The sequence below is a fragment of the Anguilla anguilla genome, chromosome 1 (assembly GCF_013347855.1).
Source record: "Anguilla anguilla isolate fAngAng1 chromosome 1, fAngAng1.pri, whole genome shotgun sequence".
NCBI classification, from domain to species: domain Eukaryota; kingdom Metazoa; phylum Chordata; class Actinopteri; order Anguilliformes; family Anguillidae; genus Anguilla; species Anguilla anguilla.
This window is the reverse complement of record NC_049201.1, coordinates 83,754,930-83,773,507: the sequence shown is the minus strand read 5'-3', so window position 1 is coordinate 83,773,507 and position 18,578 is coordinate 83,754,930. Positions and strand designations below refer to the sequence as shown.

Below are 18,578 nucleotides of genomic sequence, written 5' to 3'. Positions count from 1 at the left end.
AGCAGTGTGGCTGAATATGATTGCAAATTAAATGCTTCAAACTAAATATAAAAGTAGAATGTGTTACAGATCTGACTCACTTCCTGAAGGTGATACTCATTTTAGATTTTATCGGATACAAACTTTTGAATAAAATATACAGAGTCGTTTGCTTTGTGTCTCGACTGGACCAGTAGTGCCTTTTCAAAAAGACTGGATAATTCTCATTTCTTTGACCCCACTGTATTATTGAAATTCAGATGTCAATAATTATGTTCAGTTTTGTATATTACGCTTATAAAATAAACATAACTACTATGTTTACAAAAATGATTCCGGATTACAACACAAACTGATGTTAAGATCTGAGGCTCCATTAATCCATCCATTATCTATACCCGCTTATCCTGAGCTGGAGCTGGTGCTGGAGCCTATCCAAGCATGCATTTGGCGAGAGGCAGGAATACACTCTGGACAGGCTGCCAATCTATCGCAGGGAACACACACCATTCACTCACACATTCATACCTATGGGCAATTTAGCCTCCAATTGGCCTATTTGCATGTTTTTGGACCATGGGAGGCAACCGGAGTACCCGGAGGTACATGCAAACTCCAGACAGAAAGGCCCCAAACCGAGATTCGCACCCAGTGCCTTCTTGCTGTGAGGCGACAGTGCTACCCACTGCACCACCGTGCCACCCCTATTCCAATACATGTACAGTAGAGGTTAAAATAAAAGTGACTGTAAAAGGTGTGATAGGCATCAGGCACAGGTAAAGACTCATATATTCAGGAGCCCTATATAAAATCCATTACCTAAACCAGATTATTTAATTCAGTTTAGTAAAAGATCTTCCAAGAAATTGATCTGAAATGTACATACAGGACTTCCCTATTTTAGTAACTGCCCCATCTACAAGTATTGCATCCATCTATCCCTCCTAGGTAAATTTTACTGCCACAAACAGCATACTTTACCATTGCTACCATACGTAGCTCAGTCGTGTTTATATTTCATGCATGACATGAAGCTGAAACATCAACAAAACGCTGCTGTAGCTTAGCCTATAACCCGCTTATTAACATAAAGTTTGCACACACTGTACTTTCACAGAAGATGAAAGGAGTGGACAGGCGTAGTTTTCGTATCTTTGTGTATCGCAGCAGTGCAGTATGGTAGTTTGGGGGTCCAGAGTGTGACTCTGGGAGCTCTGAGGTTGCAGTTTCCATCCCCACCTGGAGCACTGCTCTGGGGCCCCAAAGCGGGTACTGTGAGGTGCCCCTGCTTGGCTCTTTTGTGCAGAGGAGTAGCGGGCACGGCTGTGGGTGAAGATGCCTAATTTCAGACGAGTGCCACCCTGACCACAGACAGTGGAGGAAGTTAAAATGCCGCTCACTTCGTGCAGCCTGTTCTATTCTTTATTTTATTCCACATCTCAGTTCAGTGTCTGGTGGTGCAGCGCTGTTTCTGTGGTAGATGGTCATGCGACCTGTTAGAACTTTGGTTTTGCTTTGCCTGTTATATGGTCCTTCATGCACATAATTAGTTGCATTTCAATGAGGATATTTCATAAAGATGACTTTTACTACATAAAACCTATTGCATAGTATTATTATAGTATCTTTCAAAGAGATGAACTTGATCTCCACGCGAACTAAATAGAATGCAGGCAAAACATGATGGCCATATAAAGAAAATAATGATAATATTATTCAGAACAGAGGTTTAAGGTTCACAGTGCTTTACGATGCTCAAATAAACCATAATACATTGATACACAAAATAAAACAATGTATAGAAAGAAAACAAATATAAATGCATTCATTCAAATATCTAAATCCAGACAGAAACTTAAATATGGTCTCAACACAACAAGGCAATGTAATATTAAGTACTAAAACACTTTTTAAAAAACATCTAGGACCTTACCTTTAAAAGTGACTTGAGTTTGGAGATTATAATCTGCACAGACTATAATACAATATTAAACTGTAATATCTTCAGACAGGGGTCTGGAGGACTATACAAAGGAGATGCGCACACACACACACACACATTATTTCAAGAATAAAATTTAGTTTCACAAAAGTTTAAATGATGGCAAAATCATTTTCTTCAGGAATAGAGCACACCAGTGCTATTAAATGCAGTTAATTAACAGTTCTGCCCATGTCATAAAGCCAACGAAATCTACTCTACTTATGTTGCAGAGCTGGGCATGAACAGGAACTTCAGATCGATCCTATGCTCTACATTTCACAATCCTATGCTATACATTTCACAACCCTATGCTCTACATTTTACAGCAGATGTGTGGTAAAAACAAATGTAAAAAATTCTGCTCAGACTAGAACCTCTAAACCAAATTCAAATTCAAATTCAAAATAACTTTATCTGTTAGGAACTACATTTGTGTAAAAGCGTCAGTGAATACACAACACATAACCGGACAAATGACAAACACAGATGAGACAACATACAAGTGTAGCTTATAACAGTTTAAGATGTCCGCCAGTAGGGCATCTAAACAACATATGTGATCATGTGTGTAAGATTTAGATTCCCATTTCCTGTAACATATGTCCATAGTTTTTTGCTTTCCCAGTCTAATGAGTTAAACAGGTTGTATCAAATCATAGTAATTCTAAATAGATTTTAGCTTCTGAAAGATATTGTAACCTCTGTAAACTGGCATTAATAAGCAGAACTGAAGTAACTCAATTTTTTTTACCTGAGGCAGAGAGAAGGGCTTACAAAAATACTGTTGAGTTTGTTTGGAGCATGGCTGCATCGGCCTGAACATATATATAAAAAACATAACTTATATTATTGCCTTTGGTTTTTTAAGCCATAACCAAAATTCCAAAGAAAAAATCACTAATAATCAGTGTTTAACGGATAACATGGAAAGCAATAAAATAAATAGTTACTTTCTGTAAACAATTACCTTTTTCTATTTTTATTTTTTTGATTCTTATTTTTTACATAATTTAAATTTTAAGAAAGCTAATTTACTAACTAATGCTGTGCATGTTTTTTTCCCCACTGCTTACATAGCCACCTTTCCGCAGTGAGAGAGACTGATCTCCATTAGGATCACTAGATTAGCACATAATAGAGTACTAGCCGTAATACATAGATCAGAGAACAACATCACTGCACTTAAATGTCTCCACTGTTTAAAAAAATGCAATGTAAGCGTGCAAAAATCAAAGTTGTCTTCTCTCAACTTCTATAAATGCACTCTATTGAATCATATACATTATTTTACAACTCAATGAAAAAATGTGTTAACAGCCATTAAGAATAAAACAGGGCTAAATCGTGCACTTACGCTGGTAGAGGAGGTGTGATCTTAACGGTTTTCAAACTGTCTGAAACGGCCCTGCTGACAGGCTCATATTTCTGAACATGGCAGACTGACTGTGATGAATGCAAAGCTTTAAGAATAATAGTTTCTATTTGTAAATATTATTACATTTTACTTTAACCAGGAGAGTCTTGTTGAATTCAAAAATCTCTTTTTCAAGAGTGTCCTGGCCAAGACACGTAGCAGCTCATGCAGTTTTACATGTTTGCAGAATGACAATATAAAATCAAATTATAGACAACAAAGATTATTTTACAAGAATGTAGCTTCACTGTGTAACTTGACATATTGGTACACAATAATGCATATAAGAACATTAAAGTGCTACACGAGCATCACAGCTGTGTAAAATATGTTAACAGTAGTTTAAAAGCCAGAAAAAAGAGGGAACCATGTTCTAATGCGAATGACAATATTTTGCTGCTGTAGCCTAACCTATAACCCCCAGATCAACATAAAGATCGCACTTACTTTCGCAGAAGATAAAAGGAGCGGACAGGTGTAGTTATCTTTGTGAAAGTATCATGGCTCTGGTGCCCCAAAGCGGGTACTGTGAGGTGCCCCTGCTTGGCTCTTTTGTGCAGAGCGGGCGGGGCTGTGGGTGAAGCTGCCTAATTTCAGGCTAGAGCCACCCTGACCACAGACAGTTAAAGTGCTGCTCACTTCCTGCAGCCTGTTCTATTCTTTCTTTTATATTCTTTTATTTCACATCTCAGTTCAGTGTCCAGTGGTGCAGCGCTGTTTCTGTGGTTGATGTTCATGTGACCTTTAAGAACTTTGGTTTGGCTTTGCCTGTTATACGGTCCTTCATGCACATAATTAGTTGCATTTCAATGCTTATACTTCATAAAGGTGATTTTTACTACATACAGCCGATTGGATTATTATATCTTTCACATTTCACAGAAATGAAATAGATGCCCACACATGAATAAAATTGAATTTATATGAATATTATTTTATTCATTTATTTTATTTATTTTTATTTTATTTTTTGTTATGGGGGGGGGGGGGGGGGGGGGGTTTGCAGGTACGACATGATGGCCATATAAAGAAAATAATGATAATCTTTATCAAAACAGAGGTTCAAGGTTCACAGTGCTTTTCAATGCTCAAATAAAACATAATATATTGATACACATAATAAAATAATGTATATAAAGAAAACAAATAAAAAGATGCAATATTTCAAATAGCTAAACAGACAGAAAGTAGAAATGTATGGCAATGTAATATGTCAAACTAAAACACTGTGGTAAAGGATTTGGGACCTTGCCTTTAAAAGTGACTTGAGTTTGGAGAATATAATCTACATGAATCTGCATTATAATCTTCCCATTCAATGTGAGAGAATACATGCGCATGTACATGAGTTATGAGCGTGTGTGTAACGGGATTATATAGATGTGTAATGGTGTCACAGGAGCATGTATGCAGCAGGGTTACATGAAGATGCATGTTGCAGCAGGGTTACATGAACATGCATGTTGCAGCAGGGTTACATGAACATGCATGTTGCAGCAGGGTTACATGAACATGCATGTATGCAGCAGGGTTACATGAACATGCATGTTGCAGCAGGGTTACATGAACATGCATGTTGCAGCAGGGTTTCAGTACTTTGGGAAAAATCCTCCACCAACAGCTCTTTATAAGTTGGATAAGCTAGCAGAAACAGACAGCACTTCTGTGAAATTAAAGACAAAAAGAGACTCTTTCACCCTGATCTCCACCATTTCTCATTCTCTGCAGATTCTCTCCTCTGTGTGTTTTAATCCCACACTGAGGCCTCGTCAGCTCTCTGAAGCACAGAGTTTGTGTCGCTGGCTGCGTTTGTCACTCTCTGAAGGCTCTGCTCTGAGGTGAGACACAGGAAGAGACTCAGTCACACATAAGTGCGCCTCCAGTTGCACTGTTAAAAGGGATCCAGAGTGGCCACTCAGACCCTTGCATTCCCTATCCACTCCCTATCCAGAACGGATTCCTCTGTTGACTTTGTGGATTATATATCACAGTATCACTTGAAGAATTTACATTACAGAAGTATATTTTTCACATGTTAAAAAATCATACTAAATAATATCCACAGATACAATTACAACATATTGAGAGTTAAGTGGGGAATATTCCTCAATAGTTTTAACCAATAAAAATAAGGAGGAAGACTGAAAATTACTGCATCACACAGTGATGAACTGGATGAACTGTAACTTGCCTGGTGTGTATCTGTGCTTTGTGTCTTCTGCTCAGCACAGACCTACTGACTTTGTAGTTTCATAAAAATACAGCATGTACACAGAACTGTCCTTTGCTTTCCTGAACGGCTGGTACGGTTAATGGTGATAATATCCAGGTGGGAACTTGTTACTTACAGTACGAGAGCGTCTGCTCCTCCCCCTCTCTCTGTTGGTGCTCTTCTTCCTGCTGAAATGGGGGAGGGGGGGGGGGGGGGGTGAGTAACAGACCTTCAGGAGCTGTGGATCAGCCATCCCAGATGATATTTTGCCAAAACATTCCTACCTGCTCCTCTGAATTCAACAGCAAATTAGTAAAAATACTGCATATCTCTCTGACATCTAATGGTGCATTTCTAATCATGTCATCTCAGTGATGTTTGATACCCAGATGATTTTGCATTTCAGACATTTACCTTGTGCACACCATGATAGCAAAGAGTGCAATAGCCACAGAGATTCCAACAACCATCCATATGAGCACTGTGTTATCTCCTGCTATAAATAAACAGATATAGCATTTAAATTTACATTTACATAGCAATAGAGTCTTTAATGCAGAGTTGTGTAAAATACGTGCATGCATAAAGGTAGGAAGGTCAGTGCAACACTCAATTAAATTAATCAATTAAATCACAGTTAAACATGAGTTTGGTGTGTCAACCTTCAAACGAACACGATATCGGTGATCAAATATGCAAGCGATCTATAACGGATACTGACACAGGAACAATCACCCTTCTTCAAAACGATAGAGGTGTTACTGTACATTACGTGTTACTCACCTTTTATATTGTCTGACACAGGAGTAGAGGTCTGAGCTCCATGAGTGTTCTGAGCCAAGCAGTAGTGCTGTGCTCTGCTCCAGGATGGCACTAGACATAAAGTTTGAATATATAATGTTTATTTTATCTCCGTGTGAATACATTGATATAAGTTGGAAAAGTATCAGGACAGTGATACAATTTTTGTTGTTTTTGTTTTGTACTCCAGCAGATTGAAAAATTTGGGGGCATTCACATCCATCAGATGATCCGATGTATAAAGTACTGCCCTTTTTATAAATAGTCCCAATACCTTGTGTTCTTGGGAGCATCTGAAATCAATAGAAAAATGTTTTACATTTTTTATTTTATTTATTTATTTATTTTAAGGTTTATAATGGAGCTGAAATCTCATACTGTGTGTCATTTCCCCCTGTGTCATGAACTGGATATACTGTAGCTATTTTAGGGTTCTGGTAAACGTCATCAGATAGACAGGTTTCAGTAGTGACAGCAGTATTCAGATATAATCATTTTTAGCATGTTCGTTAATAATGATAACTTAATTTTGTTAAAGTTCAACTGCTACATGTGATACTATTTTTCCTTGTGCAAATGCAAAACGACTACAGGCTTTACAGATGTAAGACATGTCAGTATGATCAGGCTCATCATTCTCCTCCACTGGCCAGTGTGACTGCTTTACTCAGTGTCTTACTACTGTGCAGTTGTCAAAAGACAGTCAAGAGATACTGACTCTCTGCTCTGTGTGTCTGAAGCTGAGATGCACTGATATACTCACACTGCACATCAAGACGTTTAGGAGGAGATCTGTTTGTCCCAATCCCATTCCCTGCCTGACAGGTGTATTCTCCTGCATCCTGCAGTGTGATGCTTTTAATGGTGTAACTCTACTGTTCCTCCTGTCTCTGAGGATACAGCTCTGTTATTCTTAAACCAGGTGTAGTTCTGCACTGGTGGGTTGGCATCACTGCTGCAGGTCAGAGTCACTGAACTGCCCCCCACTATTTCACCAGAGGGGTGCACTGATAATAAGATGCTCTTAGGAGGATCTGAAAGAGAAAATAACAGGTCCTGCAGTTTTATATAGATCTCACACTTACCTCAGTTAAAGTATGTTTCCTTTTCCTCAATGTTTCCATTATGTCATTTTGTTTGACTGCTATTATTGCAATGCCATCTTTCTTTCAATTTTTAGAATTAACTTAATCCGATATTGTTTCTAAACATAATAACTTCCATTTCCTAATCATTATCTGCAGGTTGCTCTTCTGCCCAGTTCTCATGTCTTTTAAAGGTACATTATAGTACAACTGCATCACCGCTTTTCAAAATTAGTAACAAATGACGCTCAGTAAAGTTAAATGCATGAGTTTGTCTTCAAATACTCACATCTCACACCGAGAGTCACTGCTGGGGACAGGAGATTCTCATGGCCTCTTACTGCACAGGAGTAGCTGCCTGCATCTCCACTGCTGGCTTTAAACTGAAGGTAGTTATGATTTTCATATTTCTGGGCGGTGTAAAACTGAGATTGTCCATTCTTGTACCAGATGAATGTTTGGCTGCCAGTCAGGTCAGTGCAGGTGATTTTACAGGTTTGTGTCACTCACTCTCCCTCTCTCCTTATGTCAGACTTCATTTCAACCTTTACACCTGAGTGAGAAGAAGAAATACAATAACACAATATACTGAGTTATTCAACAAAATTCCACATTGTACAGCACCCACAATAAATGTATGAATGCATATACTGTAAATGGTCCAGCATTTCATTTCGATTAAAGGTTGAAGTCAACTGAGACCCCAAAATCTCAATCTGTCTGATAATGGAATGCTTGTGCTCTGGATTGGCTGGCATAACGTGGTGAACACATGCAGTCATTCCCTCCTCTTTTAAAAATTATTTGGTGGCAGATAAAGGGTGATACCGCCAACTACAGGGCATTGTATTATCTCATAAAAAAACACGTTTTCAATGCACAAAAATGGCAAGTTACTCACACATGCAAAGCACTGCCTATAACTCATTCATTCAAACTGGCTAAATCTAGGCCTGCCATTAAAAGTATTGATATCAAAATGATGCCAAGTTACTGTGCTACAAACTATATAGGATATCTTGCCTCACCGAAATTAAAGAAGCAGTATTCCAAAGCAATGCTGCGCAATGTTTTCTTAACAAAGAAGGCACAAGACAATTCAGACATGCCTGCGTCTTTTATCATCTGGCAATGTAGCACCTTACGCCTTTGCACTATACAGAGATGTACGATGTTGTGCTTGGACAGCATGGTTGGACAGACCAATCCGCTTCTTGGGCGGGCCGAATGCTACACTGTATTACTACAATGGAAATGTAGGTATAGAGCCTAGCCAAACAGATATCAGAGGTTTTTGGATAAGGCATTATAATCTGACTGCATGTTCTTCCCCTTTTCAGCTTTAACAGACAGGCTGCAACATTTAGAATTATATGCATTGGCTATTTTCACTGAAGATGCTGCCCATCCAAGCCATTCTAAATGACAGTACAGAATTACTCACACAGCACTTTGAGATTTATATCCTGCAGTGTGATGGTTTTAATGGTGTAACTGTGCTCTGGTCCTCCTGTCTCTGAGGATACAGCTCTATTATTCTTATACCAGGTGTATCTCTGCACTGGTGGGTTGGCATCACTGCTGCAGGTCAGAGTCACTGAACTGCCCTCCACTATTTCACCAGAGGGGCTCACTGATATTGAGGTGTTTTTAGGAGCATCTGAAAGAGAAAAGGTCCTGAAGTTTTACTGTGCAGTTCAAAGTAAATGCAAGTTCTCTTCTGCCCTGTTCGCATGTCTTTTAAAGGTACATTAATGTTCAACTCATCATCGCTTTTTCAAAATGAGTTAGGTTGTTGTGAAATATTTGGTTGTCATTCCGTTTTAAATTACTACCGCTGGTTTTGCGATAGGGGATGAATACCGCATGGGGGCCCCCTGGTGGCCACGGGGGCCCTAAGCAGCCGCTTAGTTCGCTTATGCCTCGGGCCGGCCCTGCATGCATTATTTCCCAATAAAACAGAATGTGGGCAGACACTCACATTTCACATTGACTGCAGGGGAAGTGACTCCTCCTGTAGCACAGGAGTAGAGATCTGTATCATCAGTGCTGGCTACATTGAGGGAGTATTTATACTCATAGGGCACAACTTTTCCATTCTTGTACCAGGTAAAGGTAGGGCTGCCACTCAAAGTGCAGGTGCTGCTACAGGTCAGTGTTATACTCTGTGCCTCATTCTCTGTTACTTTCACCTGAAGACCTGCACACAAGAATCAACATGATAAAAAGACCATTCTGTTTCTATTAGAAAATAATTAGGAGTACTGACAGTTAATAGTATAAAAAGAAAGTTTATAATTACCTGTAACTGTCAACGAGACTCCAGGCAGACCAGTATATTTTCCACCATAACGGTCGGTCAGGAACTTGAAGCGATATATTGCTGAATCACTTTCTCTCAGCTGGTTTATTCTAAAAGTGCAGTCACTGTTCTTATTCCCCAGGTACTCCACACGGTCAGAGTACTCTGGGTCATTGGACAGGTCTTTACCCTCCTGTTTACTGTTCCAGTTAGAATAAATAGCCCGTTGGAATAAATAGCAACGCTTTCAAAGGGTCCTGTAGCTTTAAGGAAGAGAGGCTCCCTACCTAACGGGTTAGGAGGACTTGTTTTGCATCCCTCATTAGTTTTATCGGCTGTAACAGGTAGTAATGTTTTAAGATTATTCTGGAAAATAGTTAGCCCCGCCCACTCCCAAGTACTTGGTTGAGATTGTCTGTTGCACAGGAGAGAGTGCACAGCAAGAGGGGAGAACGGAAGAGAGAAAAAGACGGTCAGAAGTAGAAAATCATAATCATTCATTTAAGCAGTAAACTTAAAGAGCAGCTCCTTAAATGACCCAGGGACCAAATATTTTCCAGATCGCACACTTCAGTTTCTTTCCTTGGGATCTTGGTGAGTTTAAATATTAAATTTTACCAAAGTATCGTAACTGTAGCAGCAACATGTATGCTATTAACTCCGTGTTCCTTGAAAATAGCGTTAGCCACACGTGGCATTTAATATTTTTCAGTTTGCACACTTCCGTTTCTTCCTTTGGGATCTCGGTGAGTTTATATTTTAAATTTAGCTAAAGTATCGCCATTGTAGCAGCCACACGTGTGTTATTAACTCCGCGTTTCCTTGAAAATAGCATTAGCCACACGTGGTATGTATAGCTATTGCGTTTCTCTCACATAAAGTTGAATGTTGCTATTTGAAAGCGTGAATGGCACTGTTATAGTAGTTCTATCATACGTGTATGAATGTGCCATGTAATATGTATATGAATGTGCCCTGTAATAACCTTGTGTTGGAGTTAGCTAATGCAGTACTGTTAGAAACCATGCACTAGCACTTAGCAAGTGCACTACAGTGGTGTATATCATGTAGCCATATCTTCCATTGTGCATGACAATGCAAGAGGGTTAGTTCACATGCATTTAAATGATTTTACAATCAACTAATGATTTACTTGATTGTTAAAGGTTTATTTCCATGTGTTTATATTGAGTTCATGGTTTAAAAATTATTTGCTATAGTTACATGGAAAATACCTTGGTCATAATTCATGATAAATGGTTAAAGAGTGATAGAATATTTGATAAAAGGAAACTGTACAGTTGAGCATTTATAAAGAGTACTATTTGGTTTATTGGTAACACTTTTACACTTTTGAGGTTACAATGATGCCTTAAAGAAAAGAACTAAGATTGAGAAAAGTATGCAGTTGTTATAATAGCCTGTTATCATACAGGCTGGGTTTTTTGGATACCCTAGAACAGTGGTTCTTAACCTTGTTGGAGGCACCGAACCCCACCAGTTTCATATGCTCATTCACCGAACCCTTCTTTAGTAAAAAAACTAACTAACTGCAGACTAGACTGAGGGGTGGACCTCTGCGGCGGAGGCTCCACCGAACCCCTGAGACCGACTCACCGAACCCCTAGGGTTCGACCGAACCCAGGTTAAGAACCACTGCCCTAGAAGAAACCTGTGAACCTAGGATTCTCTCCCTGACGAGGGAGATGGCAAGCCGACCAACTTGACCAACTTGGTTCATCTTCATCCACTTGAGGAAGGACCCCCTGATACCCCTTGTTTCTCCCAGCCCCACTCTGGTGTGGTAGGATTGTGATTGAGAAATTGCATAATTTTATTTGATACTTTATATTTTTTAAATAGGGTGCACCCAACCAACAAAACTGACTTGAAACTAACTAAATTGAACTAAACCAGACTGAACAGAAGACATTCAGAACTTAATGGACAGTGAATACAGTTACAGCACTCAGGACATTGATATGAAGACAAATGAATGTGGTTGAATGTGATAAGTAAATGCTGGCTTTACATGTTGTCATTACACTTTCTTTAATACAGTTCTAACCATTTTGCACTTACTTTCTGGCTCCGGTTGTTCATTGTGTCCATCTCATCATTCATAACCTCTCCTTACGAACCTAGCTTTAACCCAAAAATATTTACCTACTGCTAACTGACCTTTAGGTGGGTTACACAGTCATAAATAACCCAGAATGTTTTCTGCACTGTGTGAGATGTGGGATATGAGTAAGTGCAGCTCATGTCTACTGAAGACCCCTTTAAGGCACAGATTCTCTCAGGGGTGTAAGTGACTCCCCATCCCCTCTGGCTCAGAACACCTGAAAAACACACACACACACACACATGCAGACACACACACACACACATGCAGACACACACACACGCACATACACAATCACACTGCTCAGAAGTCCTTTAAAACACAGATGTGTTGGCAACATGACAGCTAAGGGATACAATTAACAAAACTTTAAAACAAGTGCACCTAACTTCTCCAAAACTATGGAACTTCTATTATTGCACTTGTATTTCAATACTAACTGATGTCAGTAGATGACAGTAGCCACCAATCAATGTGAGATTTGCAGGTACAGGAAGTTTTGCTTAGTAGCTAGCTTTGCTAGAATGCAGTAGCAAACCAAGCAAGTTAAGAGCAAGCGTCTGTGTCATTCTAAGAATGCAACATGCACAATCAACAGCTCCGATCATTTAGTACAGCCACAGATATTTATATCATGCCTTTGTCTCAGTTTTAAAGCTGAGTGTGAAGAGGAACTTCATCTTAAAGGTTCTCTCTTGTTCCCCTCTCTTTTCAGATGAGAAACTTTGCACTACTCTAAACTAATGTACTGTAGAACATTAATTTATATATATTATATACATTCCTTAATGCAATTTAAATGCATTCACTTTTGTTGCTTCTGATTGAGTTAATGAAGGGAGACTAATAAATAGGAACACATGCTGATAAATGCTGTATATGCAGACTGAAACATCAGAACTACATTTGGAAAAAAACACATCATTTACCTGACACAGAGAGGATGATTACCAACAAGGTATTGAAGAGCATGGCTGCATCAGATTGAAAATATTAATACAAACACATATACAGGTCTTGATTATTATTTACACTGTGAAAATGAACAGCAGAAACAAAGACTGTCAGAGTATTCTGTTAATTGGCAGAAATAGCAGAATAACAATTACTACACAAGCACACACAGTGAGTTTATGTGCTGCTAATGCCTAAAAATTTCTTTTTATGAGACAGCTTTATTATACTCCTTTTTTCTGTTCGGTTTTGCCCTTTTCGCTGGGTAGTTTTTTGTCAGTATTTAACGGCAGGACTTACCGCCCAGAGGAGTATATTATTCTGTTCTGTCTAGTTAGAATACTCCTTGTCCTTTAGTTCTTATCACCCTTTCATGGGTAGACTACTTAGTCCGATATACCTGGGATATTCTCCCTTAGGGGCGACATAGCTCAGGAGGTAAGACCGATTGTCTGGCAGTCGGAGGGTTGCCGGTTCAAACCCCGCCCTGGGCATGTCGAAGTGTCCTTGAGCAAGACACCTAACTCCTAACCTCTAACTGCTCTGGCGAATGAGAGGCATCAATTGTAAAGCGCTTTGGATAAAAGCGCTATATAAATGCAGTCCATTTACCTTGGGAGTATTTAATTTTCTTTACTTGTTTGTTTACTTGTCCCCTTCCTCTAGTCTTCCGAGACCTTGTGGTTACTTCATCCTGTGTGGATAGCTTTCAGATTCCCGTTCAGTCGCGTCTGGTTCTCCGAACCCCCCCGCCCCCACCCCCCAAATTCACCTCACCTAGAATTTATACTCTAGATGGGATCAGTTCTGTAATAAGCACAATATAATCACAAAATGTGCACAAGAATGTCATAGTAATGTAAATGTTATACAAGTATTAATAAAAAAAATTTAAAAATTGAATTATATATAAAGCTCAATTCTCCAGTATATTTGGCCAACGAATACATTCAGCAATGATAATGGCTTTCAGTCACCAACATCTTGGTAATACTTTGTGTACAATATGAAGACATGAGCTGTTATGCATGTAAATGTTGATAGAATGCCAAAGAATGATCCATTCTGAGTACATCTTTGCAGACCCAATAGCCACAGTCATCCTGGTCATATGACAAAGGCACAGTCATGTGACCTGAGTTCACGAGGAGAGTTTATGTTCACTGGTTTTAATAAATACTCTTAAATGTATCATCCAGTGCAGGAAATGTTTTGTTCATACTGCTTGAGGATTACTTTGCAGTGGGCTGCCACTCAAAGTGCAGGTGCTGCTACAGGTCAGTGTTACACTCTGTGCCTCATTCTCTGTCACTTTCACCTGAAGACCTGCACACAAGAATCAACATGATAAAAAGACCATTCTGTTTCTATTAGAAAATGATTAGGAGTACTGCAAGTTCATAGTATATAAAGCAAGTTTAGAATTACCTGTAACTGTCAATAAGACTCCAGGACGACCAGTATATTTTCCATCTTCGCTGTGAGTCAGGAACCTGAAGCGATATAATGCTGAATCACTTTCTCTCAGTTGCTTTATTCTGAAAGTGCAGTCATTGTTCTGATTCCCCAGGTACTCCACACGGTCAGAGTACTCTGGGTCCTGGGACAGGTCCTCAGGCTCCTGTGGCTTGTTCCAGTGAATAAACCAGAATGTTTTCTGCACTGCGTGAGATGTGGGATATGAGTAAGTGCAGCTCATGTCTATTGAAGACCCCTTTAAGGCACAGATTCTCTCAGGGGTGTAAGTCACTCCCCATCCCCTCTGGCTCAGAACACCTGAAAAACACACACAGAGACACACACACAAACACAAACACACACACACTGCTCAAAATGCTTTAAAACACAGATGTGTTGGCAACATGACAGATTCAATAAACAAAACTTTAAAACTACTGCACCTAACTTGTCTGAAAATATAGAACATCAATAACTGTGCATGAGGCACCCTGGATATGTTCTGGGGGCAGAGTTGTGGTTCGTTGGGTCGATATTATTTCTGACCCTCCCATAATATATTTTAGTTGTTGTTGTATTTTCAGTGATATAACAATTTGCAGCTTCATACTGATTACCTGCAAACATGATCTTTTGTCCCTCTCTGTTAGCTATTTCAATACCAACTGAAGTCAGTAGATAACAGTAGCCACCAATAAATGTGAGATTCATGAGCACAGAAAGTTTTGCTTAGTAGCAAGCTTTGCTGGACAGTAGCATTAAGCCAATCAAAAGTGAGTATCTGCATTTATTGTCAGCTGAAAACTGTTATGTTTTGCTTGCAGTGAAAACAAACTGCTTTCATTAAAACGTGGCACCGGAATACTTGTGCCGTCATTCTTAGAATGCAACATGCACAATCAACAGCTCCGATCATTTAGTACAGCCACAGATATTTATATCATGCCTCTGTCTCAGTTTCAACGCTTCATCTTATCAGTTCTCTCTTTTCCCCTCTGTTTTCAGATGAGCGATGTTGCACTACTCTAAACTAATGTACAGTAGAACATTATTTTATAGAAATTATATACACTCCTTTCTCTTTTCTAAAGCAATTTAAATGTATTCACTTTTGCTTCTGAGTTAATGAAGGGAGACTAATAAACAGGAACACATGCTGATAAATACTGTATATGTAGAATGAAACATCAAAACTACATTTGGAAAAAAAAAAAAAAAACACAAATAATTTACCTGACACAGAGATGAAGATTGCCAACAATGTTTTGAAGAGCATGGCTGCATTGGATTGAAAACACGCATCCAAATACACATATACAGGTCTTGATTATTATTTACACTGTAAAAATGAATGGCAGAAACCAACACTGAGTATTTGATATTATTCCAGAAATACACAACTAAGAAATACTACACAAGCACACACAGTGAGTTAATATGCTGCTAATGCCCCTAAATGCTCAGGTTTTAATGAAGAGCTCACACAGACCAGACAGCAGAGATTCAAACAGGCTGTGACTTGATGGCTGATATTTGTATGGAAGAAACAGTGATCTTTTCTAGCCAGAAAAATGCATTTTATTTTATATTTGATTCCAGTTTAATCTTCTTGCACCAGGACACAGTGTAAAATAAATGAATTAAAAAATTGATTAAATGAAATATGATAATGCACTTACCAGGAGAAAGTTATGATCTTTGCTCAAGCCATTAGTATAAAACAGCCTTACTGATAGAGCAGTGTGGCTGAATATGACTGTGAAGAAAGTTCTTCACACTAAATATAAAAGTAGAATGTGATTAACTGGCTGGTGCAGATCTGACTCACTTCCCCTTTTTCAAGTCATGCACATTTTAAAAGTTAACTGATAAAAATGGCAGAACAAACGCAGTCATTAGCTTTGCGTCTGGTCAGGACTAACAGTACATTTTTAAAAGGCTGGGTAACTCCATTCTCTTATTGAGATTCTGATTCCAATATGAATTTCAATGACAACAGCTGCTCTTAATCCCAATCAATTGCAATTGCAATTATGTTTATTTTGGATATTATAAAATAAACATAACAATTCTGCTTACAGGCATAATTCCTGATCCATTTTGACATATGCAATAATGAAGTCAAACTTTGCATTTGTAAATATTCATGAATCCACACGCTCTATAAGACAGACATGCTGACGTGCACACTTCAATGCACACGCATGCACACGCATGCACACGCATGCACACGAATGTAAACAATATGGCGTAAGGCTGTGGGTGAGTGCTTCGTCGTTGCTGTGTTTCTGTAGCGTGAGCAAATACTCGGGAACAGCCAGCCAGCACAGGGATTCTGCCTTTGACTTGTTTATTCCTTGGAAATGTGCGGACGGGCTATCACTACTATAACTTACAATACAGCACTGCTTACCGATCACTCTTAAAACTCTCTGGAAAGCTGGCTACCTTCCCTCCAACAAAAATACCCGAACAACACTCCCCTGTCTCTGTGCCTTATTCTGTGCCTCCCCCCCACCCCACTTTGCACCACTCCCTCACTCTACACTTACAGAGGCCTTCCCAGTCCACAAACCATTTAAATGGGTACAGCAGTTCAATAACACATCTCACATAAGCACATGTATGAATTCACTTGAGACCTTTATTCCATTCACTGATGTGAAATTAATACAGACATTGTTTCTGTTTTTTTTAAAAATGTTTTTTAAATTTCAGCATTTCTGTCTGTTCCCAGATGAATTTTGTCTTTACTCCAGATCTTGTAAAACAATAACAAATAAAAATATGCATCCAGCTGCATGTGCATGACTGAATTAAAACATCGGTGACTGCATTGGCAATGTGAACTAAAGCTACAAGCAGGAAGCTATCTGCTAATGCGTACATTGTTGCTAAGGTCTGAGGCTTGTCCTATTCCAATACATGTACAGTATAAACAGTCTGTAAAAGCAGAAGAGCTTAATATTAATGAGTCTGCAAAAGCTGTGATAGGCATCAGGCACAGGTAAACACTTTTAGGTTCAGGAGCCCCATACAAAAAACCATTACCTAAACTAGATTACTTAATTCAGCTTCGCAAAAGATCTTGGGGGAAATCGATCTGAAACGCTCAGACAGGACTCATGTACTGCAGTAATAGTGCCATCTACAGGCAGAAAAGGTACACTGCATTCATCTCTCCACCGGAGATTAATTTCATTGCCGCACACAGCATGTTTAACCTACTTGAATCTGGGTGTTATCTTTTTTTTTTTTTTTTTTTTTTTTGTTTTACAGTTTATAAAAGATATATTTTCTATTTATTTCATTTAACTCAATGTGGTGCAGGTCTCACCCCGTACTAAAACATAAATGACAGTACTGATGACATCATTTGCTAAATTTTTCCACTGGGTTCCTTACCCATCCTGTGTCTGCTATATATATATATATATATATTACCCTTGTTTTCATTTGGAAATGCAGCAGGCCCTGTGGGATGTTTTTTTAAAGTACCTGTTTAGTGCTTTTCCTGCACATGTTCTATTCCATCAGCAGAACCCAGGGGGTAACGCCTACAGTACACGGTTTACTTACTAAATTCTTCAAGCATAGGTTAATTTTGTTTGTTTCATTGAATGATTGTTAAAAAAATTCAAGGTATGGTCTGAATTCTAACGTTTAGCAAAACAAAAAATAAACACTAAGAATGTGAAAAACAAATTCACCTTATGTGAATTTATAATCTTGATGGGATCAGTTCAGTAATAAGCATAATATAATCACAAAATGTGCACAGGAATGTCATAATAATGTAAATGTTATACAAGTATTAATAAAAAAATTTAAAAAATTGAATTTTATATATAAAGCTCAATTCTCCAGTTTATGAAGCAAGATATCTTCCTGGTTTATTTTCACTTGTCCAGTTTTTGAAGTGTGCTGTAGAGAACACAGTCTTCCTTTACGGATGGGGCTGGTGACCTGCATGGAGAAAACAGCGCGTTTAGACTCTATTAAAGTCACAGACATTCTCATTCTCATTTAAGTCAATCCTGCCTGAGCCTTTATCACATTTAGACACACCTTGCAACATGAAGCACAAGCAGAAGCTTTAGCCACAGAACAGTTATCTGGAATTTTGGAAAACATTACATCACTGTGATGTCACACAGCAAGGAGATGAAAAGAGAAGAAAGTTGACAAGCAGAACAAGCCAAATGATGAATCTAGATCAGCGGAACATCCAGTCCTCGTGTCACCACGTTCTTCTTTTTGACCA

The 18,578-nt window shown here is 38.8% G+C and overlaps 1 protein-coding gene and 2 long non-coding RNA genes across 3 annotated transcripts in view; 1 reads left to right on the top strand and 2 right to left on the bottom strand.

Moving 5' to 3' along the window:
• Nucleotides 1-6,785, bottom strand: part of LOC118232469 — a 28,044-nt gene extending 21,259 nt beyond the window's left edge. Inside the window, exons 1-3 of the long non-coding RNA XR_004766306.1 lie at nt 6,373-6,785; nt 6,004-6,085; nt 5,726-5,777 (exon numbers count right to left, since the gene is read on the bottom strand). This is a non-coding gene — a long non-coding RNA (uncharacterized LOC118232469). The remainder of the gene's footprint in view (nt 1-5,725; nt 5,778-6,003; nt 6,086-6,372) is intronic.
• The window catches only part of LOC118232142 (basement membrane-specific heparan sulfate proteoglycan core protein-like), a 1,449,502-nt gene that overhangs the window by 417,593 nt on the left and 1,013,331 nt on the right, over nt 1-18,578 (bottom strand). The window lies entirely within an intron of this gene.
• LOC118232532 lies at nt 10,233-11,859 on the top strand. Its single transcript, XR_004766334.1, has 2 exons — nt 10,233-10,371; nt 11,443-11,859. It is a non-coding gene; the product is annotated as an uncharacterized LOC118232532 (long non-coding RNA).